The sequence below is a fragment of the Brachycentrus maculatus genome, unplaced genomic scaffold (genome assembly GCF_059751285.1).
Source record: "Brachycentrus maculatus isolate JH-2025_06_01 unplaced genomic scaffold, ASM5975128v1 h1tg000033l, whole genome shotgun sequence".
NCBI lineage: Eukaryota > Metazoa > Arthropoda > Insecta > Trichoptera > Brachycentridae > Brachycentrus > Brachycentrus maculatus.
In genome coordinates, this window is record NW_028280787.1 from 1,783,607 (window position 1) to 1,805,441 (window position 21,835).

Below are 21,835 nucleotides of genomic sequence, written 5' to 3' on the forward strand. Positions count from 1 at the left end.
AAGTTTTCAACACGTTTTTTAATTGTACACCCACGATATAATTTTAGATAATATTTGTAAAAAAAAATGAGTGCCAGTCTTGTAAATTTAATAATTATAACAATCAATATATTTTAAATACTTTTAAGTATGGTATATTATATATTTTTTAAATCCCTCTTTTAAGAAATCAAAAACTGCAATCGTCAGAATATATTTTTTATATTATTTCTAGAAATAAAAACACTTTGTGTTCTGATCCACTCACATTTTTATTAACCAACTAGTTTCGGCAACAACCTGTTGCCCTCTTCAGGGTTTCATTTATTACTGAAATTATTTATTACTGAAACCCTGAGGAGGGCAACAGGTCGTTGCCGAAACTAGTTGGTTAATAAAAATGTGATTGGATCAGAACACAAAGTATTTTTATTTCTCGAAATAATATATCAATATGATCCACAAAGTTAATGCTTTCAATATTCAAAACATATATTTTTTAAACTAGTGTTATACCTGTCTCCATCAGAGTTGACTTAATTTACAACAGTACTAGCACAGACACACACTCGTATACCGAGTGTTGATCTTTTAAAATGCTCTGTTTTTACCGCCCCTTGGGCCTTTATATGGATTTACAGCACAGACACCATGATGTGTTTATGTCATTTCAACTCTGATGGAGATAGGATTACAAAATAACAAAATTTTGAACGATTTGTTTTGAATATAGGGGAAACCAAGGTCGAATGTAACAGTATACTTCTTCTTTTTCTAGATCCTAAGGATCTGTTTGTGCCTCCGCTTGTAGCTCTTGGGATATTGACTCCCAGCTGTCTTTCCACCTTTTTGGAGGTCTGCCTGGGGGTCTGCGTCCTTCAAGGTTTCCTTGAAGGGCGATACGTAGAAGTCTGTCATCTGACATTCTTTTTAAACAATAGACGTTTGTAACAAATACCCTGTAGAATTAGATATTTAAATGTGTCTCAAATCGATATGATACATGTATCGTTATTTACCTTTTTTATTAATGAAGACGGAAGTCTGAGCATCCCAGGGCTTACGACCTGGCATTTGGCTGGCTTGAGCGATCCTTTTCGAGGATGCTGCATATGAAGACGAAGAAAAGGAACAGACTCGCGAAAATGACATGAGAGTGACACTTGCCAAGGTAAAGCTGCGCATTTCTGAACTGGTATCTGAAAATATGGTATCTGCAGTGAATATTCATTATTTTATTTTATTTTTTAGAAATTTAACAGAAAATTACCATAAATACATTTACAATAATGAATAACAAATAAAACAGGTAATTGTAATATTCCAATTACAAAATGTCACAAATGTTAAATGAGTTAAAAGTAAACAGCAAGAATAAAAAATATCAAAAGTTAAAAAGATTAATAGGCAGACTTAATTTAGAGCTAAAGTAAAAAAAATAATAAAAAAACAAACAATTATAAGATGTACAAGTTGAGAAGAGCAATAAAGTAAAAAATAATAAGTATTATGTTTTTGTTTTTTATGTGAAAATCATGTTATAATGGTTTTGTTCTATACTTTTAACGGTTTTGTTCATTTTGTGCAATTTTGTATAAAAATATACCTATGTTTTGAATTAGAAAAAACATTATTTAAATATTCTAATAAAGGGTTTGGTGAACGCTCATATGAATCTGATGGGGTTCGGTATATCCTACACGGTTAACCCTTTCCAGTCCCCAAAATATTAAATTTTCTAAGTAGATAGTTACATTCCAATTGGGGAAAAAACTTTTGTCCTCTGCTCCACAGACTGTTGTAATATATACGAGTGACAAAAACGTAAGCTTGGAATTTAAATAAACAATACTAATGATGAAAAAATGTCGAATAACATCCGGCATGGGACCCAAGAGGAAAAAATCGATGTCGAATGAGATTCGACATTGGACCAGTAAGGGTTTAGAACCACTGAGTTCTACATTCTCCTGTTACAATCGTCCACTGTTACATTCATCCCAGGACTCCCCTACATATCTTGAATAAGTATTAATATAATACCACATATTAAAAAATAATTTAATGTTATTTTAATATATATAGTCTTGCATAGTCATTATGGTATAAAATAATAATAAAATAATGTAGTTTTTAATTTTTCCTATAATTTTTAAACAGTAATAATTTTGATTTTAATTATTTGTAGATAGCACATTATAAATATTTTGGCACATTTTATGTAGTATGTACATAAAGTAAAATTACATAATTGTCAGCAATGTTTTGAATGCGTCCAAATCTTTGTAAGTACATACAAATATAAAATGAAAAATAAAACAAATTTATTTGATATGTATTTTTAATGTTATATGTCTCAACATAGATGAAGAAGAATATAGAAGTATGGGTATTTACAGTGCTTATGACCTTCTATAGGCCGATTGAGTGATCACTTTACACAGGTGTAACATTCACCATTCTACCCATGATTGACAACCACACTACTCAAATTTTTGTAACTCCTAGATATATGATCAATCTCATTCCACAGTACATATTAGTACACAACAGCCATCCATGTTGAATACGGAAAGCTTTTATTTAGCAGAGACCATTTTAATATATGTATATATATATATATATATATATATATATATATATATATATATATATATATATATATATATATATATATATATATATATATATATATATATATGTATATATATATATATATATTTATATTATATATATATATATATATATATATATATATATATATATATATATATATATATATATATATATATATATATATATATATATATATATATATGTATATGAAGCTTTGTGTGAGTGTGAGAGATTCCATATGAAAGTAAACGTATGTACTATATAATTTGAAAAAAAAAAATTAAAAAAATGTTAAAATAATTCGTAACTTTAATTTTTTATAAATGTATTAAAGTAGAGAAACCGATTTTTGTAAACAAGGATTTGGACACACTCAAAATTGTTTACTATTATATTTTAATTAAAATAAGTATTTTAAAAGTATCGTTAGAATAATTATCCATACCTGTATTGTATACATATAACATTAATTAGAAATATTTATATATTTAAACCTAAGTAATAATTACATACGTGTAGATACACCAATTCCATCTCGTTACATTCCCTATTTGTTAATTGCATGAATAATAAAATAAAGCGTTATTATAGAAGTACAAATCGTCTTTTATTAACTATGCATAAATGTACCCATTACTGTTTTTCTCGGTCTTCCTCTGTTTCTTTTCCCACTAACATTCGCCTCATAAATTTGTTTTACCGTTCTTTCGTCACTCATTCGTTCCACATGTCCAAACCATCTGAACACACCTTTCTTAATTTTATCGATAATGCTTATCTCAGCTTTGCATTCCTTCCTTATTTCACTATTCGCACATCTATCATACATCGTTTTGTCGCACATTCTTCTGAGAGATCGCATTTCGACTGCATTCAGTCTACTTTCATCCTTCTTTTGCCAACTCCATGTTTCACTTCCATACATTAGAGTTGGAACCAGGACTCCGTTGTGCACTGCCAGTTTAGCTTCCGCTGATAGGTTTTTTGAGGAGATGGATGAACGTGGAAGAGGCGAAGAATGTTTGCAAGGACAGAGTGGTGTGGCGCTCTATTCTCTCTGCCTACCTACCTACTGCGGGGAAGCGGCGTGATGGTTAGTTAGTTAGTTAGTTTTTACCCATTACTTCTTTTATGTTTTTTTTTACAAAAAAGTTAGTAATATTAGTATATAACCACCCACCGAGATTTTTATGCCTACCGGTTTCGAGACGTCCCCGTCTCTTCGTCAGGACAATCACTACCACAGCATGCAAACAATACTACCCTTCAATACCATAGCACTATATACACACTTAAAACTAAACAAAAAAGTAAACCCTGAATGTTTTTTCTCCATTTGAAAAATGCTTAGTATATTTTAAAAAATAATTATACAATACCTTATCTTCAAAATGCAAAAACAACACTTTCTGTCCTGTAGCGGGTAAATATTAAGTTAAAAATATGCCGCTTTTGCTGGGATATTTTACATTTTCTGGGCATTCCGAAAACACGCACGACTGAAAATTTACGATTTTTGATATATGACGTTGTTGAAAGGAGTGAGCGATATATAAAATAGAACCCAGTCAGGGATCCAAAATGAATGAACTGAAAAAATACTTTTAGAAAGATCCAAAATGAATGAACTGAAAAAATACTTTTAGAAAGATATTTGTGTTCTTCAAACCCTTTTCCACACCCGATGGTTCATAGGGCACTGAATCATATGAGCAGTGTTATCTTGATCGTTAACACATGAAGGAAAGGTGATCAGCCCTCCGCTTCAGGGACCAGTCAAGGGTAATATTGAATCAATATTGCAGTGAAAATGACTTCTATTTATTTGTTACTTTTTGATACCTTGATCGTTAATTGCCTTGATAATACTGCGTCGTTACGATGCAGTGCCCTATGCACCATTGGGTGCGGATAAGGGTAAAATAATAAATAAAAAAATGTATGGAAGTAAAGCCATCACATACATTAGGTGGGTACCACTAATGTGCAAAGGCAAATAGCTGCAAGTTAAAAACAGTACTTTGGAGTACTTAAAATTATGCTTTTTGCCAAAACACGTATGAAATTAATACAATTTTGAGGCTATTTGGATAGTGAATATCTCGGCAAAGGAAAGAGATAGAGATACTGTAACTGGCCTCTATCATATACAATCTGTGATTGTATGTGATAGAGGCCAGTTACAGTATCGAACAGATTGATTGAAACAAAACCTTTTTTCGTATTTTCAACAGCCTCTATTTTTTTTTGGGGGTTGTTTCTCGAATTATGGACCAGAGCAGCTTTTTTCAGTGACTGAGATGATGAATAGCGAGAAGTATCACCCAATTCTACTGGAAAAGATACTACCAGAGATACTAAAACGGAGGTCAAATGGTAATGGAATATTTCAGCAGGATTTAACCCCCTGCCACAAATACAAAAAAAAAGATGAAATTTTTTTCACAAAAACAATGAACTGTGTTGGACTTGTCAAGAATGTTGCCAGACATAAACCTAATTGAAAATCTATCGGCAATCTGTAAGAATCGGCTCTCCAAAATTGATTGCACTACGGTGGAAAAGCTCATTTTGTCCATAATTCAGGTATGGTTTCGAGACGAAAAAATGGCATCAACGTGCCAAAACCTTATATAATAGATGCCAAGAAGAGTAAATTCTTTGATTGAGCCCAAATGAGATCATATTAAATATTAATTTGTGATATAACTAATAATCAAAACATTTTACTAACTTTTTACGAAAATACAACAAAAAAGTTTTCATATTATTTTTTGACATCTCATCAGAAATTAAGAAGAATATGGAAGTGGGCATTTACGGGGCTGACGACCGTCATAGGCTGGTTTAAGTGATCACTTTACACACGTGTAACATTCACTAATTCTACTTATTATTGACAACCACACCACTCAAATTCTTGGAAGTTCTATATATATGAACCAATTCAGAAACCTTGTTCTTGAATCACTAGAACTTCACTAGAGACATCTATTGGTGAGATGTAAAGAAGCTTTTTACTAAGCAAAAACTCTTATATTAGTATGTGAGGTCCGAATCCTGGATTATAATAATTGTCAATGCCCAGACTTCCATATTCTTCTTCATCTTTGATGAGATGTCAAAAAATAATATGAAAATAACTCCTGTAATTGGAGATAATCCAGATATTGTGAGCAAGTATTTGGACACACTCAAAATGTTGTAAAAAAAGTTTTATTATTTATTGAATCGGCATTAACTTTGTGGAATGACATGATTATTTTATTAAAATTAAACACTTGAATATACCACTTTATCGAGTTTAATTTTTATGTACGACTAGTTTCGAAAACGACAGTTGTTTTCATCTTCTGGTACAAATTAAAACTAGTTTAATTAAGATTAGTTTTAATTTGTACCAGAAGATGATAACAACTGTCGTTTTCGAAACTAGTCGTAAATAAAAATAAAACTTGATAAAGTGGTATATTCAAGTATTTAATTTTAATAAAAAAAGTTTTGTTTCAATCTGTTCGATACTGTATAAGAATGCTTTGAGCCGTGTTACGCCAAACAGCCGCAACTTGAGTTACGGTCTTTACACATTAGACCTAACTAACTAACCATCACGCCGCTTTTCCCGCCGGGGTACGCAGAGAGAATAGAGCGCCACACCACTCTGTCCTTGCAAACATTCTTCGCCTCTTCCACGTTCATGCATCTCCTCATACATGTGCGACAAAACGATGTATGGTAGATGTGCGAATAGTGAAATAAGGAAGGAATGCAAAGCTGAGATAAGCATTATCGATAAAATTAAGAAAGGTGTGTTGAGATGGTTTGGACATGTGGAACGAATGAGTGAGGAAAGAACGGTAAAACAAATTTATGAGGGGAATGTTAGTGAGAAAAGAAGCAGAGGAAGACCGAGAAAAACATGGCACATTAGACCAGTTCAGCTTAAGTTGTTTTATATTTAATTTTACATTATTCACAGTTGATATATTGAAGAAAATGGTTAGCTGGTTGAACAATACACCGATATGAGTATAAAACTACGTGCCTTATCTGCCTATGACTCAGCGACTACATTTCCAACAGTCTTATCAAGGAATTGATAATGCGTTTTGTGTGTCGCTCGTATGGCGATTTGCTTTCCGCTTATGAAATTACTACCATGTACATATCATAATGGTCCATGACTATCGCTTGTCGTTTAATGGACCATTCTCACGATGTGTTATTATTAGCTGATAAAGTCGGGTCGGAGTCGGATCTAGCTGACTAACTGAACTAAATACTAATCCCTTTCACAGCCTCCGCCGGGGTACTTCTGGAGAATTTGGTGACGGACTTGCAAACTTGTATTTATTTAGATTGGCAGTGACAGGTATATTGAAAGCATTTAAATGTAAATTCACAGTAAAATCGGGATACAATTTTATATCGTTTCACATTTTCCATAAATTTCGAACTTAGTTTAAAAAAAATTGCTTTGCAAGAGCAGATCTGTCGGGAAGCCTAGATGCCTCTGTATCAGATCTGGGCATGCGGTGGGACAGCTTTCAATATGTACAACTAACTATTGTTAGATATACATCTAGAAGGTCTGTCAGGAAGCCTAGATGCTTCTGTATCAGATCTGGGAATGCGGTGGGACAGATTTCAATATGTACAACTAACTATTGTTAGATATACATCTAGAAGGTCTGTCAGGAAGCCTAGATGCTTCTGTATCAGATCTGGGAATGCGGTGGGACAGCTTTCAATATGTACAACTAACTATTGTTAGATATACATCTAGAAGGTCTGTCAGGAAGCCTAGATGCTTCTGTATCAGATCTGGGAATGCGGTGGGACAGATTTCAACATGTACAACTAACTATTGTTAGATATACATCTAGAAGGTCTGTCAGGAAGCCTAGATGCTTCTGTATCAGATCTGGGAATGCGGTGGGACAGATTTCAACATGTACAACTAACTATTGTTAGATATACATCTAGAAGGTCTGTCAGGAAGCCTAGATGCTTCTGTATCAGATCTGGGCATGCGGTGGGACAGCATTCAATATCGCTGATAAACTAATATGAAAAATCAGTAGCATTCTTATTGAAATATGTATTAAAATAATATATATGAATAGTAAATATATGAATGATATATATATGAATGGGGGATATATGAAGGTTTAAACATTGGATATTTTAATAATCGGCGTGTATGTATGAGGAGATGCATGAATGTGGAATAGGCGAAGATTGCTCGCAAAGACAGATTATTTTGAGGTTTTATTCTCTCTGCCTACCCCTGCGGGGAAGCAACAGTATGGTTCCGTGAAATATATAATCACATTTCTTAGAATTTGAACAAAAGACAGAAAATTGAAACAAAAAACAGCTGTTGAAACCAATATTGAAAATAAAATAAGTCTTTTCAGAGAAAAACATTGTTATCCGTATTCACAACTGCTGTTTATATTTGACCTTGTCACGAAAAGTCTACGCAAAAAAAGAAAGGCCTCTCTTAACCCCCTGTATCTTGATGATTCTATGCATCTAACTAGTAACGGTTAATTTTTCCCTACGACATGATATTCAAACATTTTAAAAACACAAAATTATCTTATCTTTTTATCAGTAAATATAATCAGTTTTCTCTGCCCGTAGAATTGCCGCCTCAAAAAAACATTTTGTTTAGTTTATGTATGATTTTTTAAATCAAACACAGATTTATTGAGTCTACTAAGTTGTATTTTATTAAAAAACACATAAAAATTAATATTGTGATAGTAGTTTCGCCTACTTATGGCATTTTCATACGAATGTGTTCAAACGAGTGTTAAAAATTAAATAAATCCTTAATTTAAAAAGCAGTTCTACAAATTAAACGCCAAATCAATAAACATATATATATATAGTGTCGGGTTGTGGTACTTGGTTAATGTCGCGGACTCTTAAATCAGAGTTTCTTGGTTCGAACCCACTCTACTACAATTCGATACCTATTTCTAATAAAGAGCCGCTTAGACTCACAGAAATAGTATGAAATTGAAATATTTGTGTAAATAAGAAAAACACAAATATTTTTATTAAAAAATATATATATAAATATATATATATATATATATATATATATATATATATATATATATATATATATATATATATATATATATATATATATACATATAAATATGGTTTATTTGTTAGCCGAGTGGGTAGGGCGCCTGCCTACGCATTCAAACATCTTTGGAGGTCACGAGTTCAAATCCCCCATCAGCCATCATTGACGAGCTGAAATGAATATTTATATTGTGAATACAATCAAATCTTCTTCTCTGTGTATAGTTTCGTTCAGTCAACGTTTTCATCTATTCGAATGAATAATTTAACGAGATTCTCTATAATTTCGACTAATTTGAATACCAGTTATACAATCGAATGCTTCCACGGGCTAATTTATACAATGCGTTATAAAAATACCAATGTTTTGCGCTCACCAAAAGTTTTAATTTGAATTTTATTGATATCTTAACATAGATGAAGAAGAATAGTCGAATTAGTCGAAGCCTGGGCATGCAATAGGCTTACGATCTATCATAGGATGGTTGTAATATACATACTTTATAAACGTGTAACATTCACCATACAACCCATTGTTGACGACCACTCTTGACATCGCAACAAAGATGAAGAGGAATATGGAAGTCTGGGTATTAACAGGGCTTATGACCTATGGCTGGTTAGATGATCACTTTACACACGTGTAACATTCACCATAAACTTCCCATGATTGACAACTACTTTTAATTATCTCCAAGCTTTATTCATCTCACCTTAGATGTCTCTAGTGAAATTCTAAGCAATGCAAGCAATACGAATTTGAACAGTACATATATATATACATATATATATATAGAAGTCAAAATAAAGGCACAATAAAGGAATGGGTAAATGATCAAGAGTTAATTCCATGAAAATTGTAAAATAGTTTATATTCTTAATTTTTTTCACTCTTTTTTGTGTGTATATTAGGTTAAAGTGGACATAAACAATAAAAAAACGCATGTGAAAAAGCAAGGCACACAAGATGGCTTGGTGGTGTCTGCAAAAAATATTTTAAATAGGTGTTATAAAAGTAAAAATAAAAATCCCATGAATTTGAGTAGTGTGGTTGTCCATCATGGGTAGAATGATGAATTACACGCGTGTAAAGTGAACACTTAAATCAGCCTATAGCAGATCGTATGACCTGTAAATACCCAAACTACAATGTTCTCATTATTTTTTGAAATCTCATCAAAGATGAAAAAGAATATGGAAGTCCAGGCATTTACGGGGCTGACGACCGTCATAGGCTGGTTTAAGTATTTGGACACTCTCAAAATGTTGTAAATAAATAATCTGGTCAAATTATCAGTTAATTGATGAAAATGAAAATTATATTTTCTGGCGCTTCTCATGTGTGTGATTATAATCCAGGATTCGGACCTCACATACTAAGTAAAGAGTTTCTGCTCAATAAAAAGCTCCTTTTCATATCAATAATAGATGTCTCTAGTGAAGTTCTAGTGATTCAATAATAATGTTTCAAAATTGGTTCATATACATATATAGAACTTCCAAGAATTTGAGTAGTGTGGTTGTCAATAATGGGTAGAATTGGTGAATGTTACACGTGTGTAAAGTGATCACTTAAACCAGCCTATGACGGTCGTCAGCCCCGTAAATGCCCAGACTTGCATATTCTTTTTCATCTTTGATAAGATGTCATAAAATAAAATGAAAAATACTCCTGTAATTGGAAATAATCCTGATTTGTGAACAAGTATTTGGACACACTCAAAATGTTATACTATGTTCCTCTTTCATCCACGAACATATGTTATGACATCTTAATGCCAAAAATCATCAAATAGTCACAAAGACTGCAGAGTAACGATGTCTTTAGCGAGTACACGGCTGTCCAAACTCAAAACACATTAAGGGACAATTTTTTTATGGTATGTTTTTTTCGCATTTTTGGACTAAGTAGATTCTACTAAGTCCAAAAATGCAAAAAAAAACGTACTACAAAAAAATGTCCCTTACTGTGTTTTAAAATTGGACAGCCGTACTCGCTTCACGACAATAAGTCAACAAAGTGATGATTATTCGTTTAGATAACTTGTTCCAAAATAAACAGAATTACACTAATTATACCTTAGGTACAGCTATTAGCCAATACAGAACCTGACTTAACAGAAATATTTATAAAAAAAGTCCTTTTGTGCAAAATCTTAAATCCTGCCATGGGTAAAGCGTCATGTGTTGGACGTAAGAGACACTCATATTATATGTTACTCATGGCCGAAGTCATGCTTCTTGACAGATATTGACGCCTAGAATTTTCTATATTTTTCAATGCATCTTTTTCATAGGTTATTACTATTTTCATTGCTTCACGAGCATTGTGAAATGAATCATAATAGAATTGTGTGCTTTATTTTTTTTCTTTTGGTTAAATTAAGCCAGTTGGTACAGTTAGTATATTTATAAAACATAGTATATTCATTAAAAAATGAATAAACTATGTTTTATAATGATACATATTAATATATATCGCTCACTCCTTTCAAGAACGTTATAAATCAAACAACTTGATTTTTCAGGAAAACGTTTTTAAAGTTTAAAAATATAATAAAATGTATTAAAAATAAATATCAAGCCACTTTTTAAACTTTATACTGTGCTCTTTTTAGGTAAAACCTGAAGGTTTTTTCTCCATTAGAAAAATATTTAGTATATTTAAAAAAATAATCAAACAACACCTTTTCTTCAAAATGCAAAAACTTTTTGCCCTGTAGCGGGTAAATATTAAGTTAAAAATATGCCTCTTTTGCTGGGATTTAGAACATTTTCTGGGCATTCCGAAAACATACACAACTAAAAATTGACGATTTTTGATTTATGGCGTTCTTGAAAGGAGTGAGCGATATGTTATAATGAATAAATTTAAACGTTGTGTTTCACTCTCTCTCTCTGCTTGCTGATAGTGTGTGAAGGAGACGTGTATTTACCAGTGCATACTATTTGTTATTTTATTATTACTTTTTGTTTAAGACTTTTTGTTTCTCTATTAGTGTATTCATAAGTGTATTTTTATTGTATATTAGATCCTGTATATCGTAGTCATACAGGAAAATGTGACCAAGTGTTTTGTTTTACAAAAACGTGATCATTGACTATTTGATATCTTACTAGCTTAATATTGCCCTGAAACAATCCCGAAGGATTTTAAACTTGGAAGTATAATATATTGACTTGGTAAAAATGACTAACTGCATTGGTGTTTATTTTGTTGCCAAGCAAAAGTGACTTAAATGGCCCTCCTGAACATTTTACGTTTTGGTAGTTGGTCACTTTCTCCTGTACGACTACGATATATGTATTATGTTAAAAAGGCATTAGCCGTTCAATAAATAAATTTAAAAAAATAAAAAACATTAAAAAAAGTGACACGTGCACACATTTCCCTCCCCGGGGAACATCTATCTGCTATCATTACAGAAAATCAGGCTAATTGGGTCATTCCGGAAGCATTGTATGCAGAAAATCAGGAAGTCTCTTCCGTAATTGGGTACCGCCGCGATAATTGGGCAATTTTCCAAGAAAAGTGCGGATCTGTGAAGAGTCCGGATCGGGAATTCGCGTCACGGCGTCTGTTTGCTTAGTTAACGATTTTATGCCTTAGAAATGGAGTGTTTACACATCGGTTCAGGTAGCTCGGCTCGCAGAGGCCACGCGATGTAGCCAGAGATATAATTTGCATGAGATAATAGTTATTGTACGAAAACAATATAATCGTGTTGCATACTGAAGGATATAGCATCGAAATTATATAAGAAACACGGCTACTTCGTTGGAAAAGTACAATAAGTCAAAAATATTTCCATCGCTTTGTTAATTTCGTTGTTCCCAAGAAAGAATACTTTCCATTCCTCGCCATAGTACATCATTCTTCAGTAATTCGTTCTCTGTCCAAGCGGCCAGACTATGGAATGAATTACCTCTCCGCGTAAACAAATGCACCTTCTCTAATAACTTTTAAGAAACGTCTGAGACATTACTATCATTAGAATCCTAACTGTCCATCAAACCTCCTCCCTTAGTTTTTCCCTCTACCTCCTTCCCTAAACTTCCTTCTTCCTTTGCTTTCCTTATTTTCACCAATTTGTAATTTATGTGTTTTTAATGTTCATGTACTATCTACCCTCTGATTGCAAACAGCTTTATATGGTATCAACGTTTTGACCAATATCACTGGTCTGTTTTTGGTTGGTTGGAAGATATTGTTTTTTAGCAATAAGCCTTATTTCTTTTAATGTACTTATTTCTTTTCTGTACATGAAGTTTAAATAAATAATGCTTTATCAAAAAAAAAATCGAAAGCCTGATAAATATATATATGTATATATATATATATATATATATATATATATATATATATATATATATATATATATATATATATATATATATATAATCATACCCTTATCCGCACCCCAATGGTGCATAGGGCACTGCATTATATAAACACAGTGTTATCTTGATCGTTAACACACGAAGGAAAGGTGATCAGCCCTCCGCTTTAGGTACCAGTCCAGGGTAATATTGAGTAAATATTAGAGTGAAAAAATCACTTATATTTATTTGACCCCCCCTGGGAATCGAACCCGGGACCTCCAGAATGGTAGGCGACCGTACTGACCATGACACTATATATATATTTATATATATATATATATATATATATATATATATATATATATATATATATATATATATATATATATATATATATATATATATATATATATATATATATATATATATATATATATATATATAAATAATATGTAAAAAAATATTTTTTCGTAAGTCGAGGTAACGTAACTAGGAAATGCATATATTCCATTGTTTTACCGCTACTATGCGCCGAATGATTATTATGGTAATGAATTTAATTATTTATCACTCCATTATGTATTAATGCAGTCCGAACTACCTTGTGTGTACATATGTTCAAGTATGGACATTTATTTCAACACAAAGTGGAGTTGGCAATGTTTGCGGATGGCCTTCGCCACGTGAAGGTTGCCGATTCTCAATTTGAGTTCCGCAAATGAATTATAATACTGCATTCTCCAAATTTGTGAAGAAAATCCAGATTTGTGAAGTATTTGGGCACACTAAAAATCTCGTGAAACTTTGACATCTATGATTTTACCCTAGGCTAAAGTGAGACTACATTCAATCATACATTTTTAACCCTTTGTAATCCGTTGTCGCCGTCACAGCGACATAGAAAACATTCTAACTCAGATGGCGTCGCAGCGGCGACATAAACATATTCATCATTTTCGCCTCCGTGGTGAAATGGTTAGCGTGTTAAGTAAGCTACCTTGGAGATCCCGGGTTCGATTCCCAGGGGGGGTGAAAATAAATATTATTGATTTTACACGCCTCCGCAGTAGTGGTCAGCACGCTCGGCTACCGATCCGGAGGCCATGGGTTCGATTCCCAAGGGGGGTGAAAATAAATATCAGTGATTTTACACTCTAGTATTTATTTATTTTATCCTGGACTTGTCTTTGAAGCGCAGAAGTAATCACCTTGCCTTAACGTAAGTAACGTTCAATATGACACTGCGTCAATTCGATGCGTTCGAAACTTAAATTAATGCGATGTCATCGATTGTTTGAGGCATATAGCGATTAGACCATGAATTTGAATCATGAAAAAGTTCCACCGTTTCGGTTTGAAGCACAAAAATGTCAACAAAACCAAACGAAAGTTACAGCAACAAAAAAAGTTGGAGAGTCGCTGGGTTTGGTCACGTGTTTTGTCCCGCTTATTATGGCGACCGTTCTGGTCCACCGATTCTCAATTGTAATAGATTCGAGTACCTATTTGTGTCCGTACAAATAGATCATTCATTAAACAACGTGAAAAATAATGAATTGCACATGGAACAACGATGTTACAACTGCCTTCAAATGAGCCTTTTGTTGTTGGACATGCTAAAGAGATAGGGTTGCCGAAAAAAGAGGATATATACATATAAATAATAAGTTTCGAACCCTTTTCCGCACTCCAATGGTGCATAGGGCACTGCATCATATAAACGCAGTGTTATCTTGATTATTAACACACGAAAGAAAGGTATTCAGAAAAGGTAATCAGCCCTCCACTTCAGGTACTAGTCCAGGGTAATATTGAATAAATATTTAAGTGACAACACTGTGTTTATTTAATGCAGTGCCCTATGCACCATTGGGGTACGGATAAGGGTTTGAATTTGAAAATGTTGAATATTACATGTTATTGCAAAATATATAAAAAAAATATGTATTTATATACATATATATATATATATATATATATATATATATATATATATATATATATATATATATTTGTATATATATATATATATATATATATATATATATATATATATATATATATATATATATATATATTTATATATATATATATATATATATATATATATATATATATATATATATATATATATATATATATATATATATCATCATCATCATCATCATCAGCCTGTGTCCGTCCACTGTTGAACGTAGGCCTCCCGCATGAGTCTCCATCTTCTTCGATCCTCCGCCTTCCGCATCCAGGTCACTCCCGCTATTCTTCTTATATCGTCAGTCCATCTTGTAGGGGGTCGGCCGATGCTTCGTTTGCCAGTTTATATATATATATATATATATATATATATATATAAAAATATATATATCTATATATCTATATATATATATATATATATATATATATATATATATATATATATATATATATATATATATATATATATATATATATATATATTATGGTTACCCTATAGAGCAGTGAATTGTTAATTTTCAATGTTAAATTTGAAGGACATTGCTAATCAAACCTAATGATAATTAGTTTTTAGTAATTGAAGTGGAATTTCATGGTTCTGTGTTTTTAATAATTGAATAATTTTTAAAAATAATACGTATAAAAATCTGTATGAATAATAAACAAACAGAATCTTATTTAAAAATTTAATTTAGTACTTACGTATATGTAACTGTATTAATTAAATTAATTTTTAAATATTATTTTTTGTCATCTCTTTAAATGATGAAGAAGAATATGGAAGTCTGGGCATTTCCGGGGCTGACGACCGTCAAAGGCTGGTTTTAGTAATCACTTTACACAAGTGTAAATGTTACACGTGTGTAAAGTGATCACTTAAACCAGCTTATGACGGTCGTCAGCCCCGTAAATGCCCAGACTTCCATATTCTTCTTCATCTTTGATGAGATGTTAACAAAAAAATATGAAAATAACTCCTGTAATTGGAGATAATCCAGATTTTGTGAACAAGTATTTGGACACACTCAAAATGTTGTAAAAATAAATGTTTTATTAATTTAAAAAAAAAACATAAAATACTCACTGAAAATGTAGTTTTATATAGGGTCCGCCATCTAAAGTTTTTTTTTTCAACTAGTGCTTATTTCGTGAATGGTAACACTTAGCTCATGTCTGATTTGACAGATAATTAGTTTTATCCTTCCGCTAAGCGAATATGGTTGTGTATACGCTTGAACAACGCTGAGAAATATTGCGACATTCGACTTACAGAAGATGCCGATTTTGCCAAAAAAATCATCTTTTCGGATGAAGCTCATTTTGATCTTGGCGGGTATGTAAACAAGCAAAATTGTCGTATTTGGGGCACAGAAAACCCGCACGCATACATTGAAAAGCCGGTACACCCAAAACGAGTCACTGTTTGGTGCGGATTTTGGTCCAGAGGCATAATTGGGCCATTTTTCTTGAAAATGAGCAAGGAGTGGCCGTTAGTCAATGGCGATCGTTATCGGGCCATGTTGAACGGATTTTTGTTCACAAAAATTGAAGAGGAGGATATTGGCAACATTTGGTTTCAACAGGACGGCGCTACGTGCCACACAGCCGAAGCTACACTCGATGTTTTGCGCCCCATTTTCAAAAAAAAAAAGTTATTTGGCGGACCCTATATATACCCACATCTTTATGATGGGTTTTAATTTTCTTGTTTAAACGACGGGAAATAAGTTGAATTGAAATACCCACCATTGTATAAGAATGCACTTAGTTTTTATAACACTTTCACGACCGACTGTGGGATATTTAAATAGTGTTTACAAAAAAGTGCTACCGCAATTAGATCGATGGAGTACCATACTTTAAGGCATTGTTTCACAAAGTGTGTGCCGCGGCACACTGGTGCACCGTGGTGCACCGTGGTGAAAAAACGTCTAGTTTTGTGAAAATGACACAATTGCTCCAAATTTTGATTGCCTGTGCTAAGTTAAGTAGGCTCACATTTCGCATTAAACATAATATGTTATCTTACATAATATCTTGTTTTACCGTTCTTTCCTCACTCATTCGTTCTACATGTCCAAACCATCTCAACACACCTTTCTTAATTTTATCGATAATGCTTATCTCAGATATGCATTTTATCATAATATAGTAAATATGTTATTTTTTAACATCTCATCAAAGATGAAGAAGAATATGGAAGTCTGGGCATTTACGGGCCTGACGACCGTCATAGGCTGGTTTAAGTGATCACTTTACTGGCGTTTCTCATGTGTGTGATTATAATCCAGGATTCGGACCTCACATACTAATATAAGAGTTTCTGCTTAGTGAAAAGCTGAAAATATCTCACCAATAGATGTCTCTAGTGAAGTTCTAGTGATTCAAGAGCAAGGTTCTTAAATTGGTTCATATATATAGCACTTCCAAGAATTTGAGTTGTGTGATTGTCAATAATGGGTAGAATTGGTGAATGTTACACGTGTGTAAAGTGATCACTTAAACCAGCCTATGACGGTCGTCAGCCCCGTAAATGTCCAGACATCCATATTCTTCTTCATCTTTGATGATATGTTAAAAAATAATATGAAAATAACTCCTGTAATTGGAGATAATCCAGATTTTGTGAACAAGTATTTGGATACAATCAAAATGTTATACTATGTTCTTCTTCATCCACGAACATATGTTATGACATCTTATGCCAAAAATCATCAAATAGTCCCAAAGACTGCAGAGTAACGATGTTTTTAGCGAGTACTCGCTTCACGACAATAAGTCAACAAAGTGATGATTATTCGTTTAGATAACTTGCTCCAAAATAAACAGAATTACACTAATTATACCTTAGGTACAGCTATTAGTCAATACAGAACCTGACTTAGCAGAAATATTTATAAAAAAAGTTCTGGTATGGTAAATATGCACCTCTGAAATTTCTTAATTTGGTAGGTGTTGTACCTTGAATAGAAAAAGTTTGTGGAACACTGCTTTAAGAGGTACCTATTTAAATCACTAAATCATCATGTTTTGTAATCACTATATCTTCTGTAGCATATGTATTCATGGGAATTCTTTGTTTTTCCTCTAGATGTCTTTCGAGGAAGATCCATGGCGATTGCCTGGTTCACAATATGATCCGGTTCTCTGCGTCCTATGTGCCCATACCATCTCAACTGTCTTTCCTCTGCCTTACGCTTCATCGTATACATTCTCTTTTATTTTATTTTTTTCATTTAACTAAAATTAGATCCAGCATTGTGTGGTCGGGTACACCTAAGAATATATTCAAATAAATTCTCTGAAGTTTTAAAGTGAAACTTTTTTTCTGTCTGGTCTAAAGAGGTTAACGATTAAAATTCGAAGACGATCCATTCCATTTAAGATGGCGTCTTACGTAAGAGATAATAGGTCTTATTCCGTCGTCGTGGTAGCGATTATACAGGTGTTATTTATTACCTTAACACCCTATATTACCTGAAGTTGTTAAAAGGAGTAAGCGATATATGAAACTGACTAAAACATATGATCATAGAACAGCCATCTATTGAGAGGTTGCTATGTTTTCTTCTAACCCTTGTTCCCATCCAATGGTGCATAGGGCACTTATCATGTAGACGCAGCGCAAGCTTGATCTACGTTAAAAGCGTGATGGTTAGTAACCTTGTAAGTTATTTTTTTAAACCATATCCGACCCCTAGTGGAGCACATGGAGTCCACAAACTGTCTTCAAGCTTTTCTGTCGGCTGCCAGCTCCTTTGCATCCTCCCAAGTCAGATCCGCGTCCCGATGTTCTGACGAGAGCTGCCGACGAATTTTCAGCAGTAGTCGGGAACCTGATGCCTTGTAAAAGAGGCAAGCTTGATTAAGGCTCTCAGGAGGCATGCGGAGTACATGGCCAAGCCAGCTGAATCGCCTTTTCTTGACGACAGTTGTGACCAAGATTTGCTGCGTCCTACGCCTTATCTCTTCATCCCTCACAAAATCAGACCACCGCACGCCTAAAATTCTCCGCAGACACCTATTCTCAAAGCTTAATACACGGCTGCTCTGGGCCCTTGTAAGGTGCCATGTTTCACAGCCGTATAAGAGAATAGGATCAATGCAGGCATTGTTAGTTAGTTGATTTTTTGAGTGTAGTAACTTGTATTTTATTTTTAAAAAAACCACATTAAAATTAATATTGTGACAACTGTTTCGCCTAGTAATGGCATGTTCAAACGAGTGTTTGATTTTAAAATTAATACTTAAATTAAAATGGAGTTCTACAAATCAAACCCCAAATCAATATATATATATATATATATATATATATATATATATATATATATATATATATATATATATATATATATATATATATATATATATATATATATATATATATATATATATATATATACATATATAGTGTCGGGCTGTGGCCCCGTGGTTAGTGTCGCGGACTCTTGACTCAGAGTTTCTCGGTTCGAACCCACTCTACCACAATTTGATACCTATTTCTAATAATGAGCCGCTTAGGCTCACAGAAATAGTATGAAATTGAAATCTTTGTGTGAATAATAAAAACACAAATATGTGTTTTTTTTAAACTAATATAACACCGTAAGATTAACCCTTAATACATTTACCTGTAAATAATCAATACTCATACATTCGTCTTTTATTAAAAATAATAATAATAATACTGTTGCTTTGAATGCAAGAGAATGGTATGTCAGGAAGCCTAGATGCTTCTGTATCTGATCCGAGAATGCTGTTGGGACATTTTTTCATGTGCTGTCGACACGCTGGCATATCAAGACGATTCAACACGCGTTCAGAATAAGCCTGAGGCCCGATACACAAGCTCTAGCGGTATAGCTGACTGTGTAAACCTGTTATACAAGGTCGTACGACGAATAGGTACCTACCTGCTTGTAAGTAGCTACTTTTTATATTTATTATTATTAACTTGTGTTGTGTCACTGTCCGGCTGCGTGGCAGAGTGGTTAGAGCGTATGGCTGCAATCCTAGCGGTCCCGGGTTCGATATAATAATTAATCTTCTTAAACCTCATACATACCTACCTAATGATAATATTTGTAATTACTACCTATCATTAGAATCCTAACTGTCCATCAAACCTCCTCCCTTAGTTTTTCCCTCTACCTCCTTCCCTAAACTCCCTTTTACCTTTGCCTTCCTTATTATCATCTTTTGTAATTTATGTTTTTTTAATGTTCTAGTACTATCTACCCTCTGATTGCAAACAGCTTTATATGGTATCAAACGTTTTGACCAATATCACTAGTCTGTTTTTGGTTGGTTGGAAGATATTGCTTTTTAGCAATAAGCCCGCCAACGTACTTATTTATTTTCTGTGCATGAAGTTTAAAAAAATAAATACATACCTGCTTGCATGGATGTACTTTTTATATGTATTATTATTATAAACTTGTGTTGTATCATTGCCCGGCTGCGTGGCAGAGTGGTTAGAGCGAATGTCTGCAATGCTAGGGGTCCCGGGTTCGATATAATATTTGACTAGTTATTTTATTCATAAAATTAAAAACAAGCTTAATCATATCAACCATAGATGCTGCCGAGAAGTCGCACATGAAATGAAGCTTGAATTATATGATATATATATGTATATATGACATCCAAAAAAATTGAGTAGTGTGGTTGTCAATCATGGGTACAATCGTGATTACTACACGTACATATAGTGATCACTTAAACCAGCCACAAGTATGGGGCTTGTGACGAGTCACAAGCCCCATAAATACCCATATTCTGTATTCTTCTTCATCTATGTTGAGATGTATTTAAAAATAACTTTAAGGACAAAATCAAATTTATGGAAAAGGATTTGGACTTACCCAGGGTGTTGTAAGTATTAATTAATTTTCTATTTTCATATATCGCTTACTCCTTTCAAGAACGTCATAAATCAAAAATCGTCAATTTTGAGTTGTGCATGTTTTCGTAATGCCCAGAAAATGTACTATATCTCAGCAAAAGCGGCATATTTTTAACTCAATATTTACCCGCTACAAGGCAGAAAGTGTTATTTTTGCATTTTGAAGAAAAGGTATTGTTTAATTATTTTTTTAATACAATAAATATTTTTCAAATGGAGAAAAAATATTCAGGTTTTACCTAAAAAGATCTGTTGCATAGTAAAAAGTTAAATAAGTGGCTTGATATTTATTTTTAATACATTGTATTTTATGTTTGAACTTTAAAAAAGTTCTCCTGAAAAATCTAGTTTTTTGATTTATGACGTTCTTGAAAGGAGTGTCATATACCAAAAAACTTGATTTTTCAGGAGATCGTTTTTAAAGTTTAAAAATATAATAAAATATTTTTAAATCAAATATCAAGCCACTTATTGAACTTTTTACTGTGCAACAGATTATTTTACGTAAAACCTGAATGTGTTTTCTCCATTTGAAAAATATTTAGTGAATTCAAAAAAATAATTAAACAATACATTTTCTTCAAAAAGCAAAAACATCACTCTCTGCCCTGTAGCGGGCAAATATTAAGTTTAAAATATGTCGCTTTTGCTGGGATATAGTTGATTTTCTGGGCATTCCGGAAACATGCACAACTGAAAATTGATGATTTTTGATAAGTATATGAGGTTGTTGAAAGGAGTGAGCGATATGGTAAACAAAACATTCCACCATGATTAGATGTTATGTGTGTATAGAGATATTTGTGAAGAAGTTAGAGAAGATAATGAATGAGAAGACATTAGAAGGTCGCTGATTGTATTGTGCAAACAAAAAATACATACACGTTGACCCAGGTGGGATAAAACACACGGTGATAAGAAACTCCCTTC